Consider the following 24,731-nt stretch of genomic DNA (forward strand, 5'->3'; position numbering starts at 1 on the left):
TGATTTAGGGTAGTTCATGAAGTTGCCTGCAAACCAAGCTTCCCCGAAGCCCCTTGAAACCAGCATGCGCCATCAGTCAGGCCGGGTCCAGGGCTCGTCCCTGGACAAATCATTGCATATCTCAGAGTTCTGAGTTTCTTCACCAGTGGTGAGAATAATGATTGTACTCCTGGGTCATTTTGAGGGTAAGACAAAATAACAATCGTAGGTAGATAAGATTGTTTATCACCGCTCAGCCATGCAGCAAGTAATCAATAAGTAGTAGTTCAATAAAATTGACCGTTTAGAGATTACACAACATTCCTTAGTACCAAGATCAGAGAGGAATGCCCCCCTTCCTAAGAGAGAGAGAGAGATGTCACATAACAAGGCACAGTGACCTCAGTGGTGGCCGATGGCAAAATCCCCAGTGCTCAGGACCTTGGCAGAAGCACAAGTGCAGTCCCAGCTCTGCCGCTGACCAGCTGGGTGACCTTCAGGATGCTGCTTCACTTTGCTGAGACTTGTCTTCATCTGTAAGAGCAGAATGGCAGGACCTCCCCCCTGGGATGGTTCTGGAAATGAAAGGCGGTTATGATGAATGAAGGACTTGAACAGGTGGGGGCCGATGACCCCCGGTGGCTGCCACGTTGGTGGTTGTCTTGTAACTGATCAGGGGTGATGCGGAGTGTCAGTCAGAGTACTCGGGAGGCCTGCGGCCCTGGCCTACCTCTCAGCCACCCCAGCCGTGGAGCCACGAACTTCAAGACTGCACTGCAGAGTTCAAGTGCAGCTGGGCTTATCTTGCCAACTGAGCACCGATCCTGCACAGCCCTCCCTCGGTACCCAGGGGGACGGCTCTCAGGACCCTTCACAGACACCAAGCCCACAGATCCTCAAGTCCTTCCTATAAGATGATGTCATACTTCTATGTAACCTAAAGAAATCCTCCCATAGGTGTTAGATCATCTCAATTACTCCTAAAACAATGTCAACTCTAGGTAAACAGTTGTTCAATGGCCTAGTTAGGGAATAATGACCAGGAAAACCGTCTATATGCGCCCAGTACGGATGTGATTCTTTTTTCCTGAATATTTCCAATCTGTAGTTAGTTGAATCAGAAACCCACCTGTAGGCTTAAATCATCAAGAGAAAAGTGCAGAGAGAATCCTTTAGGGGAAGAAGATGAGGGACAATGGAAGGACCTGGGCCTGCATGAAAGGCCATTTTAGGATCTTCTTTAGAACAAAGACAGATGCACGGCATGGAGTTATTTGTGAGTTATTGCAGTTAGGAGCAGGCTGTCCTGGGTTCAGGGTCTGCTTCCACTACTTTCTGGCTGTGTGACCTGCAACAAGTTGCTTAATCTCTCTGTGCCTCTGTTTTCTCATCTGTTTAAAAAAAAAAAAAAAAGACAATATTAGTGTACCTGAACTTCATGCTGTTGGAGAAGGATTGCGGGAACTGGTACCTGTGAGATGCATTCAAAGCATTGTTCAAGGAGTCCATGAAGGTGAGGAAGGGCAGACCGTATGGAGGAAAGGGATCAAGGGGATGCCATTCTGAAGGGCGGCAGAGTGGAGTGAATGCATTTTAGGATAAGCCAGTGGGGACAGAGAGACTGAGGCAGAGGAAGGCTGGCGATTGAGGAGGTAAAGACACGGGGGCGACAGACAAGCTGGGCTCCTGGGCACAGGTGGAGCGGATACCCGGCCGCGGAGGAGGAGGAACACACGCGTTGGGGCTGAGCAAGGTGGCAGCTAAGTTTAGCGCTGGAAGGGAAGGCTCTGAATATGCATGTCCCGTCCCACTGTGCCAACCGCACGGGGGAGACGCTGGCGCAGGGATTCCTGCAGGCTGCGCTGTCCCCAGGGTCACCGATCCCCTGGACTCTCTTCAGGGGCCCAAGAGGGACCCTCCTCGCTTTTGATAAATGAAACTAGCTCATGAGCGGCTTTGGATCTGCAGGGGCCTGGATTCCCTTTGGACCCCAAGAAGCTCTGCTCTCCCATCCCAGGCTGAGACCCTCCGAAACCCAAAAGGGTCCTGGTGGGGTTCCTGTCCCCTGTCCCTGGAGCTCAGGTCCCTCCCACTCCTGCGGCCACACCCTCCCCCAGCCCCAGCCCCCAGCCCCCCGATTCCCCTCTGCTCCTCTCCTCCGGCTCCCTCTGTATCTCGCTCCCACAAATCTATATTCAGTTTCTGTCTCCCAAAAAGAAAAAGGCGAGTAGGAGGACAAATTGTTTAAGCAACGCAGCTATTTTAACAAAATGCTTTTTTCCCTTTGAGTCAGTCCTAAGAAATTTGAGTAAAATCTAAGCCGGAATGAACTTTAAAAAAAAAAATTAAATGAATTAGGAAAAAGTGTACCCCCCCACCACCACCACCCCAGGTAGAATGGGGAACAGGGGAGGGAAGGGCCGGGCCCATCCAGAAAGGAAACCCACCAAGCGCTTGCTGAGAACGGACAGCTGCCAGACGAAATGGGGACCCTGCTTCTGCTGTGACAAGGCTGAGAGTCTGCGGTGCCCAGCCCCGAGGCCAGCCGCTGAGGCTCCTGGGAACACATGGAGGATGGCTTGTGGCCATTCAGATCTCAGCCACTCGGACCTGGGTCCCTCCCTAAGTCAGGAAGTCCTTACCCCTGGGATTTAAAGGTCCTGGAGCTGTATTTACCCATGAAAAGGCTTCTCTGTTGGAAGAGCCGGAATCCTAGCTCTGACCTCAGCAGTAACAGTAACCAGAGCGTGGCTCACTCCACATTTCCCCCACTCTTGTTCTAGAAAGTTCATCAGAGCGCAAATGAGTGGGAACAGAACCTGCACTCATGAATAAGGATAGAAAGGATATCATGTGATTCTTGAGCCACTGAGATTAGGTGCCTCTCTCTCCTAGATCCATGTTGATTTCAGCTTGAGAAAGCTGAGGACCAGAGACACTAAGTGGTCTGCCCAGCGACATTCAGCAGAGGCTTTTCACTCCCCTGCAGGGAACCCCAGGAAAGAGCCAGAAGGGGAGATTGTCTCTCACAATGGGCCCCCTGCATCGGACTGGGAGATCCATGCCGGGGAAACCTTAAAAACCCATCCCCTGCTTCTCCTTCCAATCTCCTCCCTCCAGCCTCGTCCTCAGCCGCAGGAAAATATTTCCATAGAAAACGACTCTTGTCTTATCTCCCTTCTGAGAAAAGGTGCTGCTTTGGAGAAAATGGATTCTTCCCACAGACCTGGTGTGGTGCACCTGCTTGTAGGTGGAGGAGCAGGAAGGAAAAAAATCTACGGAGCCGTAAAATTGCTTCCTTGGCTTCTCTGTAAACTCATCTTAGGACACTGAACGAAGATTCTAGAAAGTCCCCACACACACACACTCCAGGCAGCTGGGCCAGCCTCTGCTTGGCTTAGGAATGAGAAATCCCCTGAGTCAGCCCGTGTCAAGGGACAGGACACCATCCCTGCTGGCAGCCAAGCTGCCCGGCCACAGCCTGGGGGTTCCCGCCACTGTTCATTAGCGCTGGCCACAGGCTGCGGGGAAGTCTGTCTGCTCCAACGGGCAGAAGGTCCGGGTTCCGGGGCACTGGAGGAGATAATTGCCTTTTTATCCAGGGGACTCTTGGCAAGGGGGTCAGGTGGCTTGCCCACTTCAGAAAGTGCGGGCGGATGATGAGATAAAGCCACGCTGGCCTCCACTGCTGGCCAACACACAGAAGAAGGGTGGTGCGGGAGCCGCTGTGCCGCTGTAGAGGGAACGACAAGGGACCGGAGGGGACTCGGGCCTGAAATCTCGCCAGGGAGGACAGCCCTGTGACAGTTCATCTGGCAAAATTAGGAAAGGGATCCTTGCCCTGAATATTTCATACGACTGTCTTGAGAATTCAGTGGGATGCGAGGTGGGAAAGGGCTTTGAGGATCATGCCCCACTTCATGCTGCATTCATTCATCCCTTCATTCATTCATTCCTTCACATTCCTTCATTCATCCCTTCATTCATTCTACTGGTGGATGGCGGTGCCCCACCCTGGGGATCGCTGGTGCCAGGCAGCCAGGGTACCTGCCCTGACGTCCATGTGTGCACAGCAGTCTGTGCTGAAGAGCGCCCTCCAGCGGCCAAGTCCTGACCTCCACCTGCCTTTTGAGGGTGAAGAGGTTACCCGGGATGGAATTCAGGGGCACTCGACCACTGAGCCACCTCCCCAGCCCTATTTTGTATGTTATTTAGAGACAAGGTCTCACTGAATTACTTTGCACCTTGCTTTTTGCTGAGGCTGGCTTTGAACTCACGCTCCTCCTGCCTCAGCCTCCAGAGCCGCTGGGATGACAGGCATGTGCCACTGCACCAAACTGGAGCCCAGATGTGCTCCCTGGAGACCCCGACATGTCACAACTGCCACCGAGATGCTGGCTTTGGAAGGCACCTCCTCCCTGCCGAGTTCCCTAGGGTGCCCGCTGGGACTGGGAACCTCCAGAGATCTCGGCTGGCTGTTCCCCGGGCTGGTGTTGGCTAGCTCTCAGCCTTCAGAGATGGTGCAATTTCTGCCCGGGCTGCTGTGATTCTTTGAAGTGTGAGTAATAAAAACAACTGGCATCTATTGAGTGCTTTATATGCTAGGTGCTATGCCGAGAAATCATACCTCAGCACAGACTGCGATGGGTGTGTCTCTCCTTCCCCACATGCACGTGGGGAAGAGTGGTCTAGGCTTTCCTTTCCTGCACGATTCACATACTAACTCATTAGTCCTTAGAACAACTCTAAGGGGTATTAGGATTCTCTCCATTTCATAGATGAGTAAACTGAGGTGCAGAGAGCTTAACTAACTCTTCAAGGTCACTGTTAGCAAGCGCAAGAGCCAGGATTTGAACCGGGGTCATTGCTTTAACTAACAAGCTCTGCGTCCTCTCAGGAGGACGGCGATTCTGCAATTTGATGCATCACATCCAAATAAGACATAGCTTTAGATCCAGGTGTGAGTCTTCCCGCAGGATGGCGAGGTGGGGTGCCCCCGCATCCACCCGTCCACCAGGGCTGACCCCTCTCCACGACCTGGCTCCGGCTCCTGTCCCCTTCCTGGCACTTCCATTTAGGGGTGTGAAGTCCATCTTCTCGCCTTCCATCTTGGTTTCGCCTGCGGGGTCTCAACGTGGCTTCTTGGTTTCTTCTCCAGGTCTGTCTTCCCAGCCTGCATCTCAACAGACTCCCTTGCAGAAAACAAAATGAAACCTCTTCCTCAACAGACTCCCAGCTGTGCCAAGAAACTAATCAATTACAGTTGAGATAAGAGCTGGGGGAACAGCAGAGGAGGCAGAGGCGGGTGTGGTGAGGCGCCTTATCTCTGAAGACACGCCTCAGCCCTTCCTTGCAAGAGAAGGGCCTGGCTTGCTGGGGACCTGCGCTTCTCCCGTGGAGATTTCCACCTCTGCTGCTTCCCCACAATGCCTCTCCCCTCCTGCTCTCTCCTCCTTCCGTGAAGATATTCAAGAATTAGTCCTCCTCCTTCTTTCTGGGTGTGCATGACAACTATCGCTGTGTCTGAATAATTAAATTAACTTCCTATTATACAACCAAGACTCTCAAAAGACCGTCAGAGGGAGGAGAGAAGGGCTTCTGGTGCCTCCTTGAGTCACAGTTCTGAGGAAGTGATCCCTGGGTTGGAGAGAGCGTCCTCGTCATTCAGAGTATGCCAGGCAGATTGGGTCGGCGAATGGTGCTGGAACTGTCCCGCACACGGGGACGGGAGCTAGAGAACAGTGGGGCTGAGGGGCCTCAGTCCTGGCTGCACAGGACCTGGGGACTGCCTAAAAATGTTGCTATCTGCCCCCCTCCTCCAGATCCACTCAAATCAGATTCCTGCGCAACAACTGGTTTTGAAGCCACTCAGGGGATTCTAACTGGGGTGGTACAGGAAGCAGGGCCTCCAAAAACAAAATTAAAACCTCTCTAAGCTTAGAATTTCAAATAAGAGAGGACACATCCATCCACCCATCCACCCATCCATCCACCCATCCACCCATCCATCCACCCATCCACCCATCCATCCACTCATCCATCCACTCATCCATCCACCCATCCACCCACCCATCCACCCACCCATCCATCCACCCATCCACCCATCCACCCATCCATCCACCCATCCATCCACCCATCCACCCATCCACCCATCCATCCACCCATCCACCCATCCACCCATCCATCCATCCATCCATCTACCCACCCACACATCTACCCATCCACCCATCCATCCACCCATCCACCCATCCACCCATCCATCCATCCACCCACCCACTCACCCACCCACCCATCCACCCATCCACCCATCCACCCACCCACTCACTCACTCAGCAAGTATTTATTGAGAACCTATTATTCACCAGGAACATCGGAGTCTCCCCCAGACTCAATACCCAGGGCAAACACAGAAACCTCCTTGGCTAGAATTTAGACATGGAACCCAACATGCTAGAACTTGGGAGACTGAGACCTCCTAAGAGTCATCTAAGGAAGGAAGAAGCACCCAGTAATGGGTTTTTGGTAGATTTCTATAAGGTTCTAGAATCTTTCCACTGTAAGTTGCCTTTCTTTTTCACTACAGAAGCAATGGATTCTCTTTGTTGTTGTTGTTGTTCTAATTAGTTCTACATGACAGTAGAATGCATTTTACACATCATACATAAATGGAATGTGAAGCATTCATCTGGTTGTACATGATGTAAAGTTGCACTGGTTATATAATTTTATGCACATAAGGTCATAAAGTCTGATTCATTCTACTATCATTTCTACCCTCATATGCCACCTCCTCTCCCTTCATGCTCCTCTGTCTAATCTAATATACCTCTACTCTATGCCCCCCTTATTGTGAATTAGCATCCACATATCAGAGAAAATATTCAGCCATTGGTTTTTTGGGATTGGCTTATTTCACTCAGCATGATAGTCTCCAGTTCCATCCATTTACCATTTACCAAATGCCACAATTTCATTCTTCTTTAAGGCTAAGGAATATTCCATTATGTATATACCACATTTTCTTTACTCATTCATCCACTGAAGGGCACCTAGCTTGGTTCCATAGTTTAGCTATTGTGAATTGAGCTGCTATAAATATTGATGTGGCTGTGTCACTGTCGTATGCTAATTTTAAGTCCTTTGGGTATAGACCAAGGAGTGGGATATCTGGGTCAAATGGTGGTTCTATTCCAAGTTTTCTGAGGAATCTCCATACTGCTTTTCAGATTGGTTGCACCAATTTGCAGTCCCACCAGCAAAATATGAGTGTGCCTTTTCCCCCACATCCTTGCCAGCAAGTAATGCATTCTTCATTATAGAAAAAAAAAACTTAGAAAATAAAAAAGGTTGAAAATACAATTAATTACCCTTATAATCTGAGTACAAAAATAATCCCCACCAAGTGTGTGTGTGTGTGTGTGTGTGTGTTTGTGTGTGTATGTTCTAAGTTTTCCATTATTTTTAACCCAAATTGAATTATACCATAGGTTTTTTTTTATGATAAACTTTTTCATTTTGAAAAACATAATGATCATCCTTCCTACGTCAACATGTATTTTACTGTACCATTTAATGACAGCATTTCATTGTATGAAGTACCATAATTTATCTAGTTAATCCCCAATTCTTGGGCACTTAGCTTGCTTCCCATTAAGAACAATAGGTATTCACACATGCATATCACTGCAAATAAATGCAGGCACACATTCATAATAATTTCCTTACGATGGAATTTCTAGAACTGAAATTACAGAGTCAAAATTTAGCCTAACTTTAAATAAATCTTTTACTTTGGAATAATTTTCAATTCATAGAAAAACTGTAAAGGCAGGACAGGAAGTTCCTGTCCACACCATTTCCTGTTGTTAAGGCTTCATATTAAAATGACGCAGACAGTTGTCCTAACTAATGAACCAACATCGGCACATTATTATTGACTAAATCCCATGCTTTATTCTGACGCCCTTAGTTTTTACCTAACATCCATCTTCTATGATCATCTCCCGCTTAGGCTGCTCTAGGCTGTGACAGTTTCTCACTCTTGCTGATTCTCAGTGACCTTGACCCTTTGGAGAAATACTGCCCAGTCACTCTTTTGCGTCTTTGGAGTTGTCCTCTGATAACAGGAGGGGGTTATGGTTTTAGGGGAGGAAGACCATGAAGGTAGAACATCCTTCTCATCTCCTCGTCGTAAGAGGACATCTTTTCAACGTGACTTGTCACGGATGGTGTTGACCTTGAGCGCCAGCTGAGATTGATTGACAGGTTCTTCTGTAGAGTTGCTCTCTCTTTTCTTCTTTCCCTCCTGGGCACATTGGAAGGTAGACATAAGCACAGCCCACGCTCATGTAGTAGGGAGTTAGTGTCCATCTCCTCGGGAGGTCCAGGTCCTCACGGGCTACTGCGAACTCTTCTACCCAGGAGACTCATCTACTCTCCCCCATTTATTTATTCACTCATTCATTTATATCGGCAGGGCTGAATAGACATATATTTTATACATTGGCTTATAATTCACTACTGCATCACCCATGTTGCTCAAACTGTTCCTTTGGGAACTCTTCTAATTTGTTCCATGTCACTTTATGCTACTCTGACATCCCTCTAGCAGTTGTTTTTTTCTGGGGTACCAGGGATTGAACTCAGGGGCACTCCATCACTGAGCCCCACCCCCAGCCCTATTTTGTATTTTATTTAGAGACAGAGTCTCACTGAGTTACTTAGCACCTCGCCTTTGCTGAGGCTGGCTTTGAACTCGCGATCCTCCTGCCTCAGCCTCCCGAGCCGCTGGGATGACAAGCGTGCGCCACTGCGCCTGGCTTCTATCAGTTTTAATTTTGATCACTTCCTTCTTTTCTGGCACCACAAGATCTCCCGGCTCATACCTTCTATTCCCTGCCCAGATCCTGGAAGCAGTTGTTTCTCCAAAGATCCCTGGTGCCTTTGGCTGGAGGATGGTGTTAGAAACCAAGATCTGGGTGTCGGATGTGCTCATTGCTACTGGGACACTGGGCCACTCTTGTTTCTAGGTGCTCTCAACGGTCAGAGCTTGGAAATGTTTGTGTGTGTTCTACTTCATCAATGGGGACATGCTCAGAAGTGTTTTATGTCAATCCATCTATATACAAAGCTAAACAGGACTTCATAATGGTGTCTCCCATTTGAATCCAGTTCACCTGAATCCTGGTTCACCTCCCTTTTCCCCTCCTTGAAGATTAGCAATATTTTAAAAGCTTTTTGTTCATCTTGCTTTTTGTAAATTTTATGGGGATGTGGGGGAGAAGAGGTGTGCCCTGAATCTATTTGCTGCTCATCAGGTTTTAATCAGCTGACTGCACCAAGATAGTCCAGTGCACCCTAGGATAATCATTCTCATGAGACTTAGAGCTTATTTTATTTATTTTTTCTTGAAGAGATCAAAACCTGAAAGTACAGCGTGCACAACTCACCCACTTTGAGAACCAGAGACCATTAATATCAAAGAAAAAGTCCAGATGGAAAGCAACGGCTGTTTCTATGTTTATTTCTCACTTTGTAGAGTCTTCTTTGGAGCTATGACTAAGGCCTTTTGATCTGAACTGCTTCCAAATTGCCTTTACATTCTAGATAAAGAGTCGGTCTTTGGTCCCCACCTTGGGAGCCGTATACCTCAAGAGGAGAACAGTGGGCTGTGAGCTCAGGTAGGGCTCACAATGTCAGGTGCCTGCAGAGCACTGGAGGGTGACCTGGGGAAGGTCTATCACCAACACGAAATCCACGTGGCCTGTTATAGGAAGGAGACTGTGTTGCCAGGTGTTCTGATTCTGGGGACAGAAACCCAAACTAGATTTTTGTGTGAACTCCTGCACTTTGTAAGCTGTTGACTGTGATTGCCAAATCTTCCCCAAATGCTGTAAGAGCTAACCAAACTATGACCTCTGGCAGAACCACCAGAGTAGGATCTTGGTACCTTTACTCTCTTATTGATAGAAAAAGAATAGCAAGTCAATGACATGGGACTCTGTGAACTTTTTTTTTGCGCGGGGGGTGGGGGGGTTACTGGGGATTGAACTCAGAGGCACTCAACCACTGAGCCACATCCCCAGCCTTATTTTGTATTTATTTAGAGACAGGGTCTCACTGAGTTGCTTAGCGCCTTGCTAATTTGCTGAGGCTGGCTTTGAACTATCGATCCTCCTGCCTCAGTCTCCCAAGCCACTGGGATGACAAGCCAGAGCCACCTTGCTGGCTCTGTGAACTTTTTTTTTTTTTTAAATATTCAAAAGAGGTCCCAACTACTAGAAAATCTGCGTGGCATTGGGTCATTTTGTATCCCAAAACATCGACCTTTCTCCATTTCCTGGGTTGGGATCTCGATTCTCTGGAGGTTGAGGAATTAATACTGGCATTGAGCAAGCCAGCAGACGCAGTCCAACCCACGCCAGTCCACTTCTCCGTGAAGTTGGAAGAAGAATGGAGTGGTGTCCCACCGCCAAAAATGGTCCCCAGGAGCACTCAGGCAGGGAAAGATTTCCATCTGCTAGCCACGGTACACCCCTCATCCCCTGAGGACTTGGCTGCTTCTTTTGATTTCCTGACTCCTGATTCTTTTTCTCAGGGATCTGGGGATTGGTTTGAAGGCAGGGGATGGGACTGGGGGAATTATTCTCCAACTGGGAGCGTCAGGCCTCCAAATGGAATCCATGCTTCATTCATTCATCTGGGCAGGGAGCCTGGACTCTCTGACCCAAGAGACCTATTAGTTGGCAACAAGCGTTGAGATATGGGTGATCATTTTCATAGCGCTTTACCCCTGTTTCTTCTTCTGGTCTCTGTCCCACCCCCCTATCTGCTGTCAGAGATCTCTGTGGCTGGGAGACAGATCTGGGTTGGGGAGTCATCACCGGGGTGAAGTTGGGAGAAGATCGTTCTGAGCATCTACAGAGATGACACAGGTAGGGGGTCACGGTCAAGGTCGTGGACACTGGACATGGCTAATCTCTCCCACTAGCCTGATGCCCAGAACCCCCAGGGCCTCGGGCGGCGAGTGAGCAGCAGTTACTCAGCTTTCCTTCCTCCTGACTCCTCCCGACTGATCTTCCGGCTCCCATTCCAGTCTGTTTTTCACATTGTTGTAGCCTCCGTAATCTTTGGAAAACATCCGTAAGGTCGCTCTATCCTTCTGCTTAATATTCTCCAGTGGCTTCCCATGGGTCTGTGAAAAAAATAAGCCTCCTTATCGCAGCCAAAAACCTTGTTACTCAAAGTGTGGTCCTCGATCCCCACAGTTTGTAAGGGACGCAGCTACTGAATCCAACCTACGGACTCAATCTGCATCGTCACAAGGTCCCCTGGGGATTTGGATGCGCATAAATTTTAAGAAGCTAGGCTTCTGGGGGGCTCCCCACCAGTGTGTCCTCCTTGCTGGACGCACATCTCAACTCCTGGGGAATTTTTAAGACACACCTGGACCTGGGCTCCATCCACCATGGGGTGGGGGCGGGGATAGGTTCTCAGCATCCATTTGCTTTGTTTTTGTTGTTTGGGGATTGAACCCAGAGGCACTTTGCCACTAAGCCATCTCCCCAATTCTTTTAATGTATTCAGGTTTTTCTTTCTTTCTTTTTCTTTCTTTTTTTTTTTTTTGGAGACAGAGTCTTCCTAAGTTGCTCAGGGCCTCGCTAAATTGCAGATCCTCCTGCCTCAGCCTCCTGAGCCGCTGGGATTACAGACATGCACCATCACACCCAGCCAGCACCTGTATTTTTAAGAACTGCTCACGTGGTTAGTTGTAAGTCGCAACAGGGGTTAAAACAACTGCTATCCCTCATGGGCTCCTTGCTCACCTCTCCAGTGACCTATCCACCACTGTCCCCTCCTGGTGGACTCCGACTGCATCAGGCCTTTCCTCATTCTCTAGGAAATTCTTGTGTCCTTAACCCTTGCATTCCCACAACCTAGAATGGCCTTCTTGTGGGTGTGTATTATCCATTTAAGTGCCACCCTTTAGGGAGCCCCGCCTTAAGATCCCCCCAACCAGCTCTGTGTCCTGTGGCCCTGTTTTATCCTCTCTGATGTGTGACGTCTGCAAAAAACTTGCTTCCACGTCTGTTTGCTTCTGCAATGGCTGTTTTCCTTCATTAGAATTTCAATTCCAGGAAGACGGGCATCGTGTAGGTTTTATTTACCAGCAAGATTGGATTAATGGCCTACCACGTCTGTGCTCTGGGCAAGAATGTGTGCGAGCCGAGGAGAGGAGAAAGGCTTTGAAAAATGAGACTTGATTTCCCCCCCCCCCCAAAATGATCAAAACAGACATCATGGGAAAAGATTTGAATGTGTTGACTTTCTTACCCATATTTTAAGGAGAGTGTGTTTTTTCAAATTACACCTGGGAGAGGGTATTACCAACTTCTTAGCACTTGGAGCTTTTTAAATGTTTTCGCTTCATTTGAAAGTATAAGAAGCACATGAAGAGATGCAGACATCCTAAGCTTACAACTCAATGAAACGTCAAAGTGTTACCTGTGTCACCAGCACCAGATAGAGCCCCTGAGAGGCCCCCGAAAGCCCCTCACATGCTCCTGTGGTCTCTGCCCGTCCTGGGAATCACACTAACCTGACTTTTTTTGGTATTAGGAATTGAACCCGAGGGTGTTTAATCACTGAGCCACATCCAGCCTTTTTTAAAAATTTAATTTTATTATTATTATTATTTTTATTTTAGAGACAGGGTCTCACTGAGTTGCTCAGGGCCTCACTAAGTTGCAGAGGCTGGCTTTGAACTTGCGATCCTCCTGCCTCAGCCCCCAGAGCTGCAGGGGTGCCACCCTGACTTCCAACAGCCCAGAGTGAGGTTTGGGAAGTTTTATTCCAACACAGCTGCCTCTACGGACCAGTGGCCAGGACAGCACCTCACCACACAAGGCACTTTAAACACTGGATTAATGATGTGAACTCATCGCTTCCCTCCTGTGATCTCCATTAACATCTTTTCTGGAGAATCCAAAGGCGTGTGACTCTCAGAGGCCCAACTGTCAAGTTTTAGTGGCAAAAAAGTGACAGGCGGCTATTGCAAACGCTGGGCTCTGGGTGATCCCGAGGCGTTCACGCGGGTGTCCCAGGATGGGAGACCCTGGTCCTAGGGCAGCCTGCGCATGTGGGGTCCCAGGATCGGGATCCCCCAGCCCCTCTGCTCACCTGCCGTGGACCTAACCCCGAGTCAAAGGCTCAGAGCGCATGGCCACCTCCTCTCAACCCATGGCGGTGCCTGGTGCCTTGGCCAGGTGACTTTGGTGGAAGCGGCCTGCTGAGCCCTCCTGGGTGCTTGTCCCCAGCGTCCTGCAGCTTGGGGATGCTCTCGCCCCTGGGATTTCCTTTGGAGCCAGCGCCTTTGGGTTTCTGTGGTCTGGCTGCAGCCTGTGGCTCCGTCCTTCCTGTGGCCTCTTGTATCCTGACTTCTGGCGGATGCAGTGGTGCCCAGCAAGGGGACAAAGGGAGTGGCGGTGTCAGAAGCAGAAAGCTCCCCCACTAGTCCCCTGTGTGCAGGTAGGGCCCCCCAAGTCAAGGCCCCCCATGGCATGGACGCCTTCTAACCACTGGACTCCCAGTGCTGTCTTGTGTCCCATCATTTGTCCCTCCCTCTGCCCCTCCCTTGGCTTCCACAGCCAGGTAGCACAGTTTTCTCAAAGTTCACCTGTCGCCAACCCGGAGGAGCCTTCCTGGCCGCCGCCCTTCCTGCTCTGAACTCCTGCCCTCCCGGGGTTCGCGTGCATGTCCCCGCACACCCACGGTACAGTTTGCCTTAGATGGGGCCCTTTGCACTGTCACGGCACAGTAATCACGACCTCTCATCCGGCTGCCAAGCCCCCTACCCAGCCTCCCCCGGAACACTCATGCAGTCCCCACCCCTCCCTATGAGGTCCCTCCTGGCCCCAGCCCCCACTCACAGATGGGACAATGAGGCTCCAGGCTGTGGACTCACCCACGGTCCCTCGACTAGGAAGAGCAGAGCCAAGGCTGGCCTCTCGGTCTGCATGACCCGGGTGGCAGGGGCTGGGGCACTGTGACCTCTTCCTGCGATGGAGCCGCAGCACAGGTGACAGGTCCCTGGCCCAGCCCTTCCCTGGGAACTGCCTGAGCACAGGACAGCTGTACCAGCCGAGGTCACCCTCCCAGCGGCACCCACGTCCAAGGCCTGGGCTCTGCCTTTGTCAGGACATCTCTACCTGCCATCGCAGGGCCGTGGTCCCCGTGGGACTGGCTGAATCTGCTGTCACGACTGCACCACAGTCTGCTTCCCTCGCCGCCCCACCTATGGGGCTTTTTCCCGGGGCCCCTCCCTGTAAGCCTCTGGCCTGCGGATCTGTCTCAGGTTGTGGATCAGAGCAAACGCAGCCCAGGACAGCCCCGGGTGCCCGCTAAACACCTGGCGGCACTCTCCGCAGGGCCTCAGTCTGCTCAGCACAGATGCCAGCAATGGAATGACACAAACCCTGCCTCTCTCTGTGCACCTCTGAGTGCTCTCTCGGGCTCCCCGTCTTGCTGTGTGATCTCCTCCTCTCCCGTGTTCTCTGGGCATGATGCCATCTGCCGCGATACAATGCAACCAACAGAGCCTCAGCAGAATTAGTGCTATGTGAACCTTCAGTCTTCAAAACTGTGAACTAAGTAAGCCTCTTTTCTTCCTAAAGTACCACGTCTTTGGTATTTTGTTATAGCATCAGCTATTGGACTAAGAGAGAGACTGGGGAGGGGCCCGGCTCCCTCTTTCACAACAGCCCCCCCTTAAGACTTCACCAGGGTCGCAAGAGAGTGACATCAATTCCTTCCAAGGGCAGGCCCCCCAATGACCTCCCAGCAGCCCCACCTCTTAAAGCCTCACCATCTCCCACCACTGCCACACTGAGGATCCGGTTTCCAACACAAATCGCATCCACACCTTAGCATTCCGACACTCCGTGCTGAACTCGTGACATGCATTACCAGGGCTTATTGTCCTGGCCTGGGACAGGGCTTTTGACTTTATGACACTCAGAAAACCTTGCTTGAATGAAGAGACAGGCCCCCCCACGACCCTCTCCTGCCCTAAAGAACCTGGATGGCGTGTGCGACTTCCCTGGGCATGGCCTCTCAGAGTCCAGTGCTGCCCTTCGTCTCTGTAAGGGCCCCGTCTCCTCTGCCGCTGTATCCCCCGACTTCCTGTCCAGGCCTGAGGCCACTGTAAGCACGCCATTGATGGATATGATCAAGGGTAAAAGCAAAGAGTTCTTCAGCTTTGCTGATGTGGCTACTAAGGCACAGACACGCCAAGCAACCTACCTGAGGTCACACAGCTAAGAAAGCAGGGACTCAAGCTCTGCGCACAAGCACTTGATCCCTGGTCTGTGAATCTCCAGAATGCCCAAAGTTGAGTCATGTGAATAAAAAAAAACAAGGACTGAGAGTCTACAGGGTAGAGAAAGAAGGCAGAGAGCAAATGATATTTACTGTCTAACCCATGCTAGGCGTTTTCCCACACTCTATATCTTTTACTCCCAACAGCTGGGCTGTGAGATAAAGGAAGCTCAGAGAGGTTAAATAACTTACCCAAGGTCTTCACAGCTAATGTCAGAGCCAGGACTCAAACTCGGGCCTCCTAACACTGGTTAGAAAAATGTCACTCTTTACAGAAAGTTTCCATCCACAAAATGTTTTCTGCGTGAGAAATCACCAGGTAACCTCCCAGCTTGGGTGCTGACCTCCCGACGGCTGCCGGGTGACTCATTCGTCTTGGTTTTGTACACAATCCCCAGCACAGCGCCTGTCAGTGAACAGCTGAATTACGATTCACGGAGGTCCACGCAGGGGTGCCTGGGAACAAGCTGTGTAAGCCACGACTTCTCCACAAAGCTTTCGAATCATCGTCTTAAAGCGTAAATCAGATCCTATCCTGCCATGGGATGGCAGGGAGGGGCCTCTCTGAGGTGGTGACATTTGAGCTGAGACCTGAGTGGAAAGGGGAGGCCGCTTGGGGAGAATGTGGTGAAGATGGATGTGCGAGGGTCCTGGGGCAGTGAAGACCTTGGTGCATTTGCTGTGGCTGGAGCACAGTAACCAATGGGGGTCCAGTGGTAGGAAGTGAGGGCTGGAAGGTGCACAGGGGCCGGAACATGGAGCACCTCGTGGCCCCTGGCGGGGATGTGTGGCAAAATATCTCTAAGGAAAAGAAATGAGGGAGCCTAGAAGTGGGGGATCACAGAGGAGGTCACTGGAGCCATCCGGGTGACTTGTGACTAGGACCGCATGAGGCAGAGAGGCTGCCAGAGACAGGAACTTTCTGCAGATTGAGTTGATGGAAGCCTCTGGCAAGTCTCCAAATGAAAGGGACCACATCAAGAAGAGGAGCTTTTGGAGCCAGGGAAGACTTGCCAATGACAATGGCCCTGACTTTGATGGTGTTTGCCGGCCGCCTGGCGCTTGTCTAACCCCGACACATGTTACCCCCTTTAGTTTGCATGAAACCCTAAGACACAGGTATCCTTGTTACCCCCATTTTATAGATGGGGGAAACTAGGCACAGAGAAATTGTGTGATTTGCCCAAGGTCGTACAGCGAGTAGGTGGTGGTACTGGGATGGGGACCTGGGCAGCTGGCTCCAGAGTGTGCGCACTGGACTCTCATCCCAGATTCTCCCCCCCACAGAGGCACGTTCCCCAAGCAGGAGCTTAGGGTTCCCACACCCTGCCCAGAGCCCCTGTCCATACGCACAGTCATACGTGCCCAGGGGACCGGTCCTCCGACGACGCTGGGGGTCAGATGGGGGCGTTCTCCCAGGACACCTAAAAAATGTCCCTGCAGGGAGCAAATCCTAGGAACCCCCAGGGTCCTGGGTCCTGGCTAGAAGGGACCCAGGGCCTTGGGACATTCTCGGGAGCTTTCCTTTGTGGGGTCGGGAAGCAGGACACCAGCGGCCGGGCACCTGGCTTGCCCCTTTCAGCCTCAGGGCGGCAAAAGTTAGGAGCCAAAGCTGCCCAGATGGACGCCGTGTCTCCATCTCCCCAAGGATAAAGTGGGGACCGTGAATGTCCCCTGGGACTGTGATGGGTCACCCACAGAAAGCGCCACAACTGGGGACCACCTAAGCGCGTTTCAAGTACGCGATGGTGAAATGAGCCGGCGGCCAGTGAGGACCGGGCAGAGGCGGTGCCCTGGGAGCCGGGACTGTGGCCCGGCGCGTCCTCCCTGGACGTGATGGCTTCGGGGGTAACTTGGAACCAGCGTGAAGTCAGTCTTCATCCCTGCGCTCTTGGTGGGAAACCAAGGAAGGCGAGGGGCGTGGCCGGAAGGCGAGGGGCGTGTCCGGATGCGAGGGGCGTGGCCGGATTGAGGGGCGTGGCCGGATTGAGGGGCGTGGGCTAGCTGGAGGGGCAGGCCTGGCCGGGGCGGGGCCGGCTTGTGCGGTGAGTCCCGCCCCCTGGAGGGGAGGCTGCAGGTCGGGCAGATCCCTAGGTGCACGCAGCCCACCAGGCGTGGCCCCTCTGGTGTTCTGCAAGCCTGGCCAGTCCTCCTGTCCATAACTGAGCCAAACATCTTCTCCCTCCCTGTGGATGCCTTTGGTTCCTTTTCCTGATTTGATGGGTTGCAAAACAAAGAGAAGTGGACCGCCAAAGGTACTAAAGCCAAAGCCAGACCCACTTGGGTTCTAAAGCCCAGCTGTGCTTCTTGGCACAAGTTACTTACCTCTCTGTGTCTGTTTTCTCATGTCTTAAAAAAAAAAAATTGGGTGATGATAACTACCTTTATGGAGTTATTGTGAGAATTAAATAAACGTATACTTCTCCCATCTAGCAAGCACTGAATAAATAGCAATCCCAGGGTGTAGAACTATTTATCTTTTCTTCAAATAACAATGGCTAAGACATATTCATAAAAACATTCATTTTTTTTCCTCTAGGAATTATATATATATATATATATATATATATATATATATATATATATATATATATGAGCTCCTTTATTTCTCACAGCAACCGCCTGAGATAAAGCTTATCATATCCAATTTACGGGAGAAGACAATGAGACTCAGAAAAGTAAAGCAACTTGCCCCAGATCACACAGCTTGAAGTGGTACTGCTGGGATTGAACTCAGGCAAACGTGGCTTCAGAGGGAGGCTCAGGATCTGTACTCTAGGCTGTTCCTTTAAAGCCAGGCTCAGAGACGCACACCTGTAACCCCAGTGACTCAGGAGGCTGAGGCAGGAGGATCACAAGTTTGAGGCCAGCCTCAGCAACTTAGTGAGACTCCATCTCTAAATAACTAAATGTCACAGGGTTGGGGGATAATTCAGTGTCAGAGTGCTTGCCTAGCATGTGCAAAGCCCTGGGTTTGATCCCCAGCACCAAAGGTTAAAAAAAAAATCTTTGGCACATTTATGTTTTAAAACAAATTCTATTTTCTACACCTTTCAGAATCAAGAAAAGATGAAACTGGACCTATTTGTAATTGACATGTTTTTAATTCCTTAGAACAGCTGCCCTCGAGCTGGCCAGTGTGGGTCACTCGTCTGGGGGTTCTTGGGCCATACTGGCCCCTCCCTTCCTGGGCCACCCCAGTGAACCCCACCTCGGGGCTGTCATTCTGGCTGTCCCCACTGCCCCTGGACACTTTCGCCCAGAGGCCACTCCTCCATGTCCCCTTCATACCCCTGACCCTTCATCTTCCCTCCTAGCGCTAAGTACTATCCCCCGGGCTGTAGACAGCAGCCCACAGCCTTGGCCCTGGATCTGCAGACCCAACCACAGGTTGGAAATATTTGAGGAAAAAAATTCCATCTGTCCCGACCATGTGCAGACTGGATTTTTCTTCTTGTTATTTCTTTTTATTTATTTATTTATTTTTGGTACTGGGGATTGAGTCCAGGGGCACTTAACCACTGAGCCACATCCCCAGCCCTTTTTTTTATATATTTTATTAGAGTCAGGCTCTCACTGAGTTGCTTAGGGGCTCGCTAAGTAGCTGAGACTGGATTTGAACTCTCGATCCTCCTGCCTCAGCCTCCCGAGCCTCTGTGATTGCAGGTGTGCCGCCATCGCGCCCTGCTCCTTGTTATTCCCTCGCAGGACAATGTAACAACCATTGGCGTGGTGCCCACGTGTATTGGGTACTACAAGTTGCCTAGAGATGGTTTGAGGCGTAAGGGGCCAGGCTGGGGGTGTAGGGCAGGGGCAGAGCATTTGCCCGGCATGAACAAAGCCCCGGGTTCGAGTCCCCAGTATTACACAAAGAACAGGCGGCCAATCTCATAAAGTATAAAAGAGGGTGTCTGGAGGTGGTGTGCAGATACTATGCCTCTTTACATAAGGGAGTGGCGTATCCGCAGAGTACGGCGTCCAAGGGGTGTCCTGGGACCCACTCTTTGTGAATGCTGAGGGACAGGGGCACTCAGTGGGGTTCAGGGCAGATGGGGAGTCCTTTGTTCAAACACGGTAAGAATCTCAAGTCAGAAGAGGGCATTAAAAGAGGACCTGGCTGGGCTTGATGGTGCACACCTGTAATCCCAGGGGCTCAGGGGGCTGAGGCAGGAGGATCGCAAGTTCAAGGCCAGCCTCAGCAACTCAGTGAGGCCCTAAGCAACTCAGTGAGGCCCTGTCCATAAATAAAATATAAAAAAGAGCTGGGGACGGGGCTCCGTGGTGAAGCACCCCGGGGTTCAATTCCTGGTACCTCCCCTCCCAAAAAAGTAGCATCTGACACTTTTCAACATGGGCCCCTGTGTGACTGCTGTGGTGCCCACAGAGAGGTCCCCACTGCCCTGTATGCCCTCAACCCCAGGGCAGCCTGGTGGCCCCGGGTGGCTGGAATTCCCTGGGTTCCAAGGGCTGGGATTGACCCTGACCTTTTCCCTCAGGGCACCACCATGTGGAAGGGTCCCAAGCCCTGTCCTCAGGGACACACGGACCTAGACAGCAGCCTCTCCGGGTCCCCCGCCCAGCAGAGCCAAGCCCAGCTCTTCTCTCTGGGGTTGATTAGCCATCAAAATGCTCTGGTGTGTGGGCTGCCGCTCCCCCACGGTATAGATACATATGTCCCTGCGAGCCCACGGACGCCACAGCACATATGTGGCCGCTGCTCTCGGAAACCTGGCAAATTCTCCAAGGACTCGCCTCCTCCCCCTTTCCCCTCCTCCCCCTCCCCCCCTCCTCCCCCTCCCCCCCTCCTCCCCCTCCCCCTCCTCCCCCTCCCCCCTCCTCCTCCTCGATGCCTCTGTCACCTCTATCCCCACCCAGGTAGGCCATGGGGCAGGGGAGCACACGGTGAGCAAGACCCCAGTCCCCAAGCTTGCCAGGCTGCGGGACCCTCTTGGGCCACTGCACAAGGAAGCCCTGGGTTCCTGCAGGATGTTTCAGTTTCCACCTGGATTCTTAGGGAAGCTCCTGAAAAAAAGGAGTGGACCTATCCACCTGGCCCCCCAAGAAATGGAGCTCCGGCCTGCGGGCACGAGCTGCCCCGCCCCCATGTCAGCACCCCCAGCCCCTCAGCGCCTCTCAGAATTATTCTTTCCTTCTTTTCTTTTCTTTTTTATTCAACAAGTGTTCACTGAGCGCTTACCCAGGCCACCCTGCCTGCTGCCGACGTGCTGTGTGTCTTTCGCCAGGATTTATCCATCTCTGTGTCTCACCCAGACAGTGGGGGAAATGTCCCCCCCATCCCCCCACCCCAGCCCCCGACCCAGGGAAGGGACGTTTGGGCTTCTCGGTTATCCTTCTGCGGCATTCAGAATAACCCGCCACTCTCTTCCTCCCATTCTGGTCACCACCCTGACCACCAGCACCGTCATCTTCTTAACTGACAGGGTTTCCTGAGCACATACTCTGTGCCAGACTTCCAGTAGCACCATGCCCAAGCCCACAGTTCCTGTGTCCACCCTCCTGCTGCCTGATTATGGGGTCTCCTGGAAGGTGGGTGGAGGAGGAGGAGGAGGAGAGAGTCTTGGGGAACTGGCCAGGATTCAGAGTGAGGCCGCCACATGGCTGTGGGGAGTCTGTGGGAACACAGGGACATCTATATCTATACGGCGAGGGCTGCGGCAGCCCCCACGTCCGCTCCACAGACGTCTCACTTAATCCCACAGCAAACGCAGGGTTTGCACGATCATCTCTGTGGGGAGAAGGAACTCAGGCTCAGGCGTGGGAGGAACTTGCCCGGGTCACACGGCCCGGGAGCCAGGCTGCAGGAGTCGCTTCGGAGTCTCCCCCACTTGGAGGACCTCAGGACCCCCTGGGCCTTCCCCACCCACTGGACACTGCGCTTAGGCCCAGCTTCGCTTCTCAGCTCCCCCTCCCTGCTGGCCCGGGCCTGGCCAACCCCTGGACGGGTTGCCCTTGAGCCCCACCCAAGTGCCTGGCCTTCTGGAAGCCTCCACCGCCTCCCCTGAAGTGGGTTTCCCCGCCCTGCCTCTCTGCGTCCCCATGGGGTGGACGCCCTGCTGCCCACTGGAGCCACCTCTGATGGATCCGTCCTCACGGCCACTCCACTGAGAGCTCCCAACCCCCTGAGCCCCCCGCCCGACCCTGGCTGTGCCCATCAGCCCTTGGTTCCTGGGAGTGAGTGGCATGGCTCTGCCCAGGGTCCTGATACGGTGGCCCCCTGTGGGGTAGCGACCAACAGAGCTGGTCCGAATCCCAAAGGAACAGCATATTTCAAACAGAACTTGGTTCAGATTCCAGCGCGGCTACTTGAGCATCCAACCTGAGATAACTTCACGTCCATGACCTCCTAATGTCCTCATGGGCAAAATATATTTTATAAAATGCACAGGAAATCATGTCACATAGGAAAAAACCATCGAATATGGTGACGGAGACTGTGATATCTGACACCCACCTCCTAGGGAACTCCCAAGGACAAAGGGGTCCCACAGGGGGAGCCATGGGTCGCATATGCTTTGTTGTGACATCGTGAGGGTTGGCGGGTTTGGAAGCCTAGAGGTGTGGCCCCACCCCAATGTCCTTAGTGGTGGCATCTGTGTTCGCAGATAGCATCTGTGTATCTACTTGCTGTTGCTGTAATAGAATACCTGAGGCTGGTTCCTTTATCAAGTAATGAGGTGAGTTGGGCTCACAGATTGGGAGGCTGAAAGTCTGGGATTGGATGGCCACATCTCTTTAGCCACCTTGACTGCTCCGTGACATAGAGAAATGGGAAGAGAAACCACCGTGAGCATAAGAGGCCAAGTACATGGGGTGACCTCGCTGTGTAACTGACTCTCTCCATGAGAGCATCCTCAATCCCTTCCAGGGGCAGCGCCCCGTGACCTAATCACCCTCCACTGTACTCAGAGGAACCTGCCCCCAGGGGCTCCTGGTAATTGTAAATGGGGTGTGCTGAGGTGTGCAGAACAGAAAGACCCGAACCCACAGCATCTTCCTCTCCCAGGAGCTTGTTAGAAATGCAGAGTCAAGTCGTGGGCTCCAGCCCAGAGCTGCCGAGTCAGACTCCCCGGAGATGCGGCCCAGGCAGGGCCCGCAGGGGACTCTGCACACCCTGAAATGTGAACGGCGCTACCCTGAAGGAGGGCTCGTGAGACGGGGAATTCCAGCCCCCGGGCCTTTGCACAAGCCGGTCTCCCTGCCCAGCTGCTCTCACTCTTGCTCCTAGTGTGGCCACTGTGCTCAGCAGGGGTGTTGGCTCTGATGCCTCTGGTCTAGGCTCCCCTAGCCAGCGGCTGTCACTGGCCACCTGAGCACCTGTCTCACGCAGCAATGGGCTCCCCTCTCTTCTCTCTGGTATTCACAAAGGCCTAATGTCTCTGCACCCACAGAACCTGGCGCGGTGCTTAGCACAGAGTAAGTACTCCGTCTTCCTTTTTTGGATGAATGCAGGAACAAACAGCAGGTTCCTGAGCCAGGCGCGGTGGCGCACGCCTGTCATCCCAGCAGCTCAGGAGGCTGAGGTAGGAGGATCGAGAGTTCAAAGCCAGCCTCAGCCAAAGCGAGGCCCTAAGCAGCTCAGGAGACCCTGTCTCTAAATAAAATACCAAATAGGGCTGGGGATGGGGCTCAGGGGTCGAGTGCCCCTGAGTTCAATCCCTGGTACCCAGAAAATCCATGTCCCTACCCCAGATTGAAGGGACATGGGGGTAACTGGGCAGGCCACCCACCAGCCCCACCAGTAGGCGGCTCCTCCACCAGGCGCCCACCCTAGCTGAGGTGTGGCCTCGCGACACAGCATCTGAGAACATGTCACCACGCGGCGGCGAAAAAGCTGTTTCCTTTTGGATTCTGGGCCTCTAGCGGGAATGGAATCACCTCACTTTGTTTTGATTGTGTTTATTTTCACAGTGGCCTTCTATTTATGGCCAAAGGTACCAGCTTTCCATTTACAGTCGAGTTATGAAGTTTCCGTGGAAAACGTATTTAAGTTAGAGAAGAAACACAGTTGCCTTAAAGAAGAAAATGGAAGACGGATACTAACATATGTGACATGGACCTGTGACAAAAGAAATCAAGACCAGAAACTCGGGGTGGATAGATCCCCGCGGGGCAGAGCCACAGCCTCGGAGGCAGGGGAGCCTCGGGGATGGGGGTGTTGGGATTTTTTAGGAAGAGATGGGGGTTCATTTGCCCTGGGTGACTTAACCATTTGGGGACAACACTTCATGATCAAGTTCATTCATTGCTCTGCGATAAAACTTAGTAATGGCCCCAAGAGGGGAGGTAGAGAGAGGCCAGGAAGAGGGTCTCCGCTGGCTCGGGTCAGGATGCACTGCTGGATGGACTCCGAGGAGTGTGGACCTCAGGGATGGTGCTGGTCGGCTGTTCATCGCTGTGACCAAAAGGCCTGAGGACAACTTCCAGGGGGAATGGTTCTTTGGGCTTGGAGTTTGAGAGCTGAGGTCCATGGAGGACCAGCTGCCTTGCTCCAGAGCCTCGTGGCGGAGGGACGTGACCAAGGGCCAGGAAACTTCTTGGCAGCAGGAGGCAGAGAGAGGGGAAGGGCCGCAGGGACAGGAATCCCGCCAGGTCGTGCCTCCAAGGCCCCCTGGCCTCCAGCCTCGACCCTCCTGCCAAGTCCTGATGAGGTCCCAGTTCTCACCGTCGGGTCACTCCGCCTGTGACCCCCGGGGACACCTCATACCCCGACCATAACAGGGATCATACCAATGCCCACGTACCAGCGGAAATCCCGGCTGAGAGTTAACGAGAACCTTCTGGGCCCCACGCTTGGCCCATTTGACGGTCTGTAACCCTCAGGCCACCGCGGAGAGGGACTTACTGAGGTCCCTTCCCCAGATAAGGAGCTGAAGCCCTGGTGCCTAGGGGATGGATGCGGAGCCAAACGGGCTGGAGGAGGGGAGCGGGGGGTCGCCCCCAACTCAGACCTGGCCCCGCCTCCCCGTCCCCCCATGAGGACTCCCCTCCCGACCTGGATCAAACTCTGACAGCACCAACACTTCATCCTGCGACCCCAGGCACCCAGTGGGACGGCCTGGGGAAGCGCTCCGGTGTTTTGGGCACCCCAGAGGGAACCCTGGCTTCCCTGGGGTCCGCCATGGGAACTGCTTCCTGGCTGCTGTGATTCTTCTTTATTATTATTATTATTATTATTATTATTATTATTATTATTTTGTTACCAGGGATTGAACCCAGGGACACTTTACCACTGAGCCCCAGCCCCAGCCCTTTTTAAAATATTTTATTAGAGACAGCAGGGTCTCACTGAGTTGCTTAGGGCCTCGATAAATGTCCCAGGCCGGCTCTGAACTCGCGATCCTCCTGCCTCAGCCTCC

General features: G+C 52.3%; 1 protein-coding gene and 1 long non-coding RNA gene across 2 annotated transcripts in view; one reads left to right on the plus strand and one right to left on the minus strand.

Annotated features, from left to right (window-relative positions):
* The window catches only part of Cacng3 (calcium voltage-gated channel auxiliary subunit gamma 3), a 77,668-nt gene that overhangs the window by 25,535 nt on the left and 27,402 nt on the right, over positions 1-24,731 (plus strand). The gene's annotated exons all lie outside the window — the stretch shown is intronic.
* On the minus strand, positions 210-15,379 carry LOC114103040 (uncharacterized). Its single transcript, XR_003584590.2, has 3 exons — positions 15,280-15,379; positions 1,109-1,370; positions 210-554 (listed from the first exon to the last, which is right to left on the minus strand). It is a non-coding gene; the product is annotated as an uncharacterized lncRNA (long non-coding RNA).

This window comes from Marmota flaviventris, chromosome 19 (assembly GCF_047511675.1).
Source record: "Marmota flaviventris isolate mMarFla1 chromosome 19, mMarFla1.hap1, whole genome shotgun sequence".
NCBI classification, from domain to species: domain Eukaryota; kingdom Metazoa; phylum Chordata; class Mammalia; order Rodentia; family Sciuridae; genus Marmota; species Marmota flaviventris.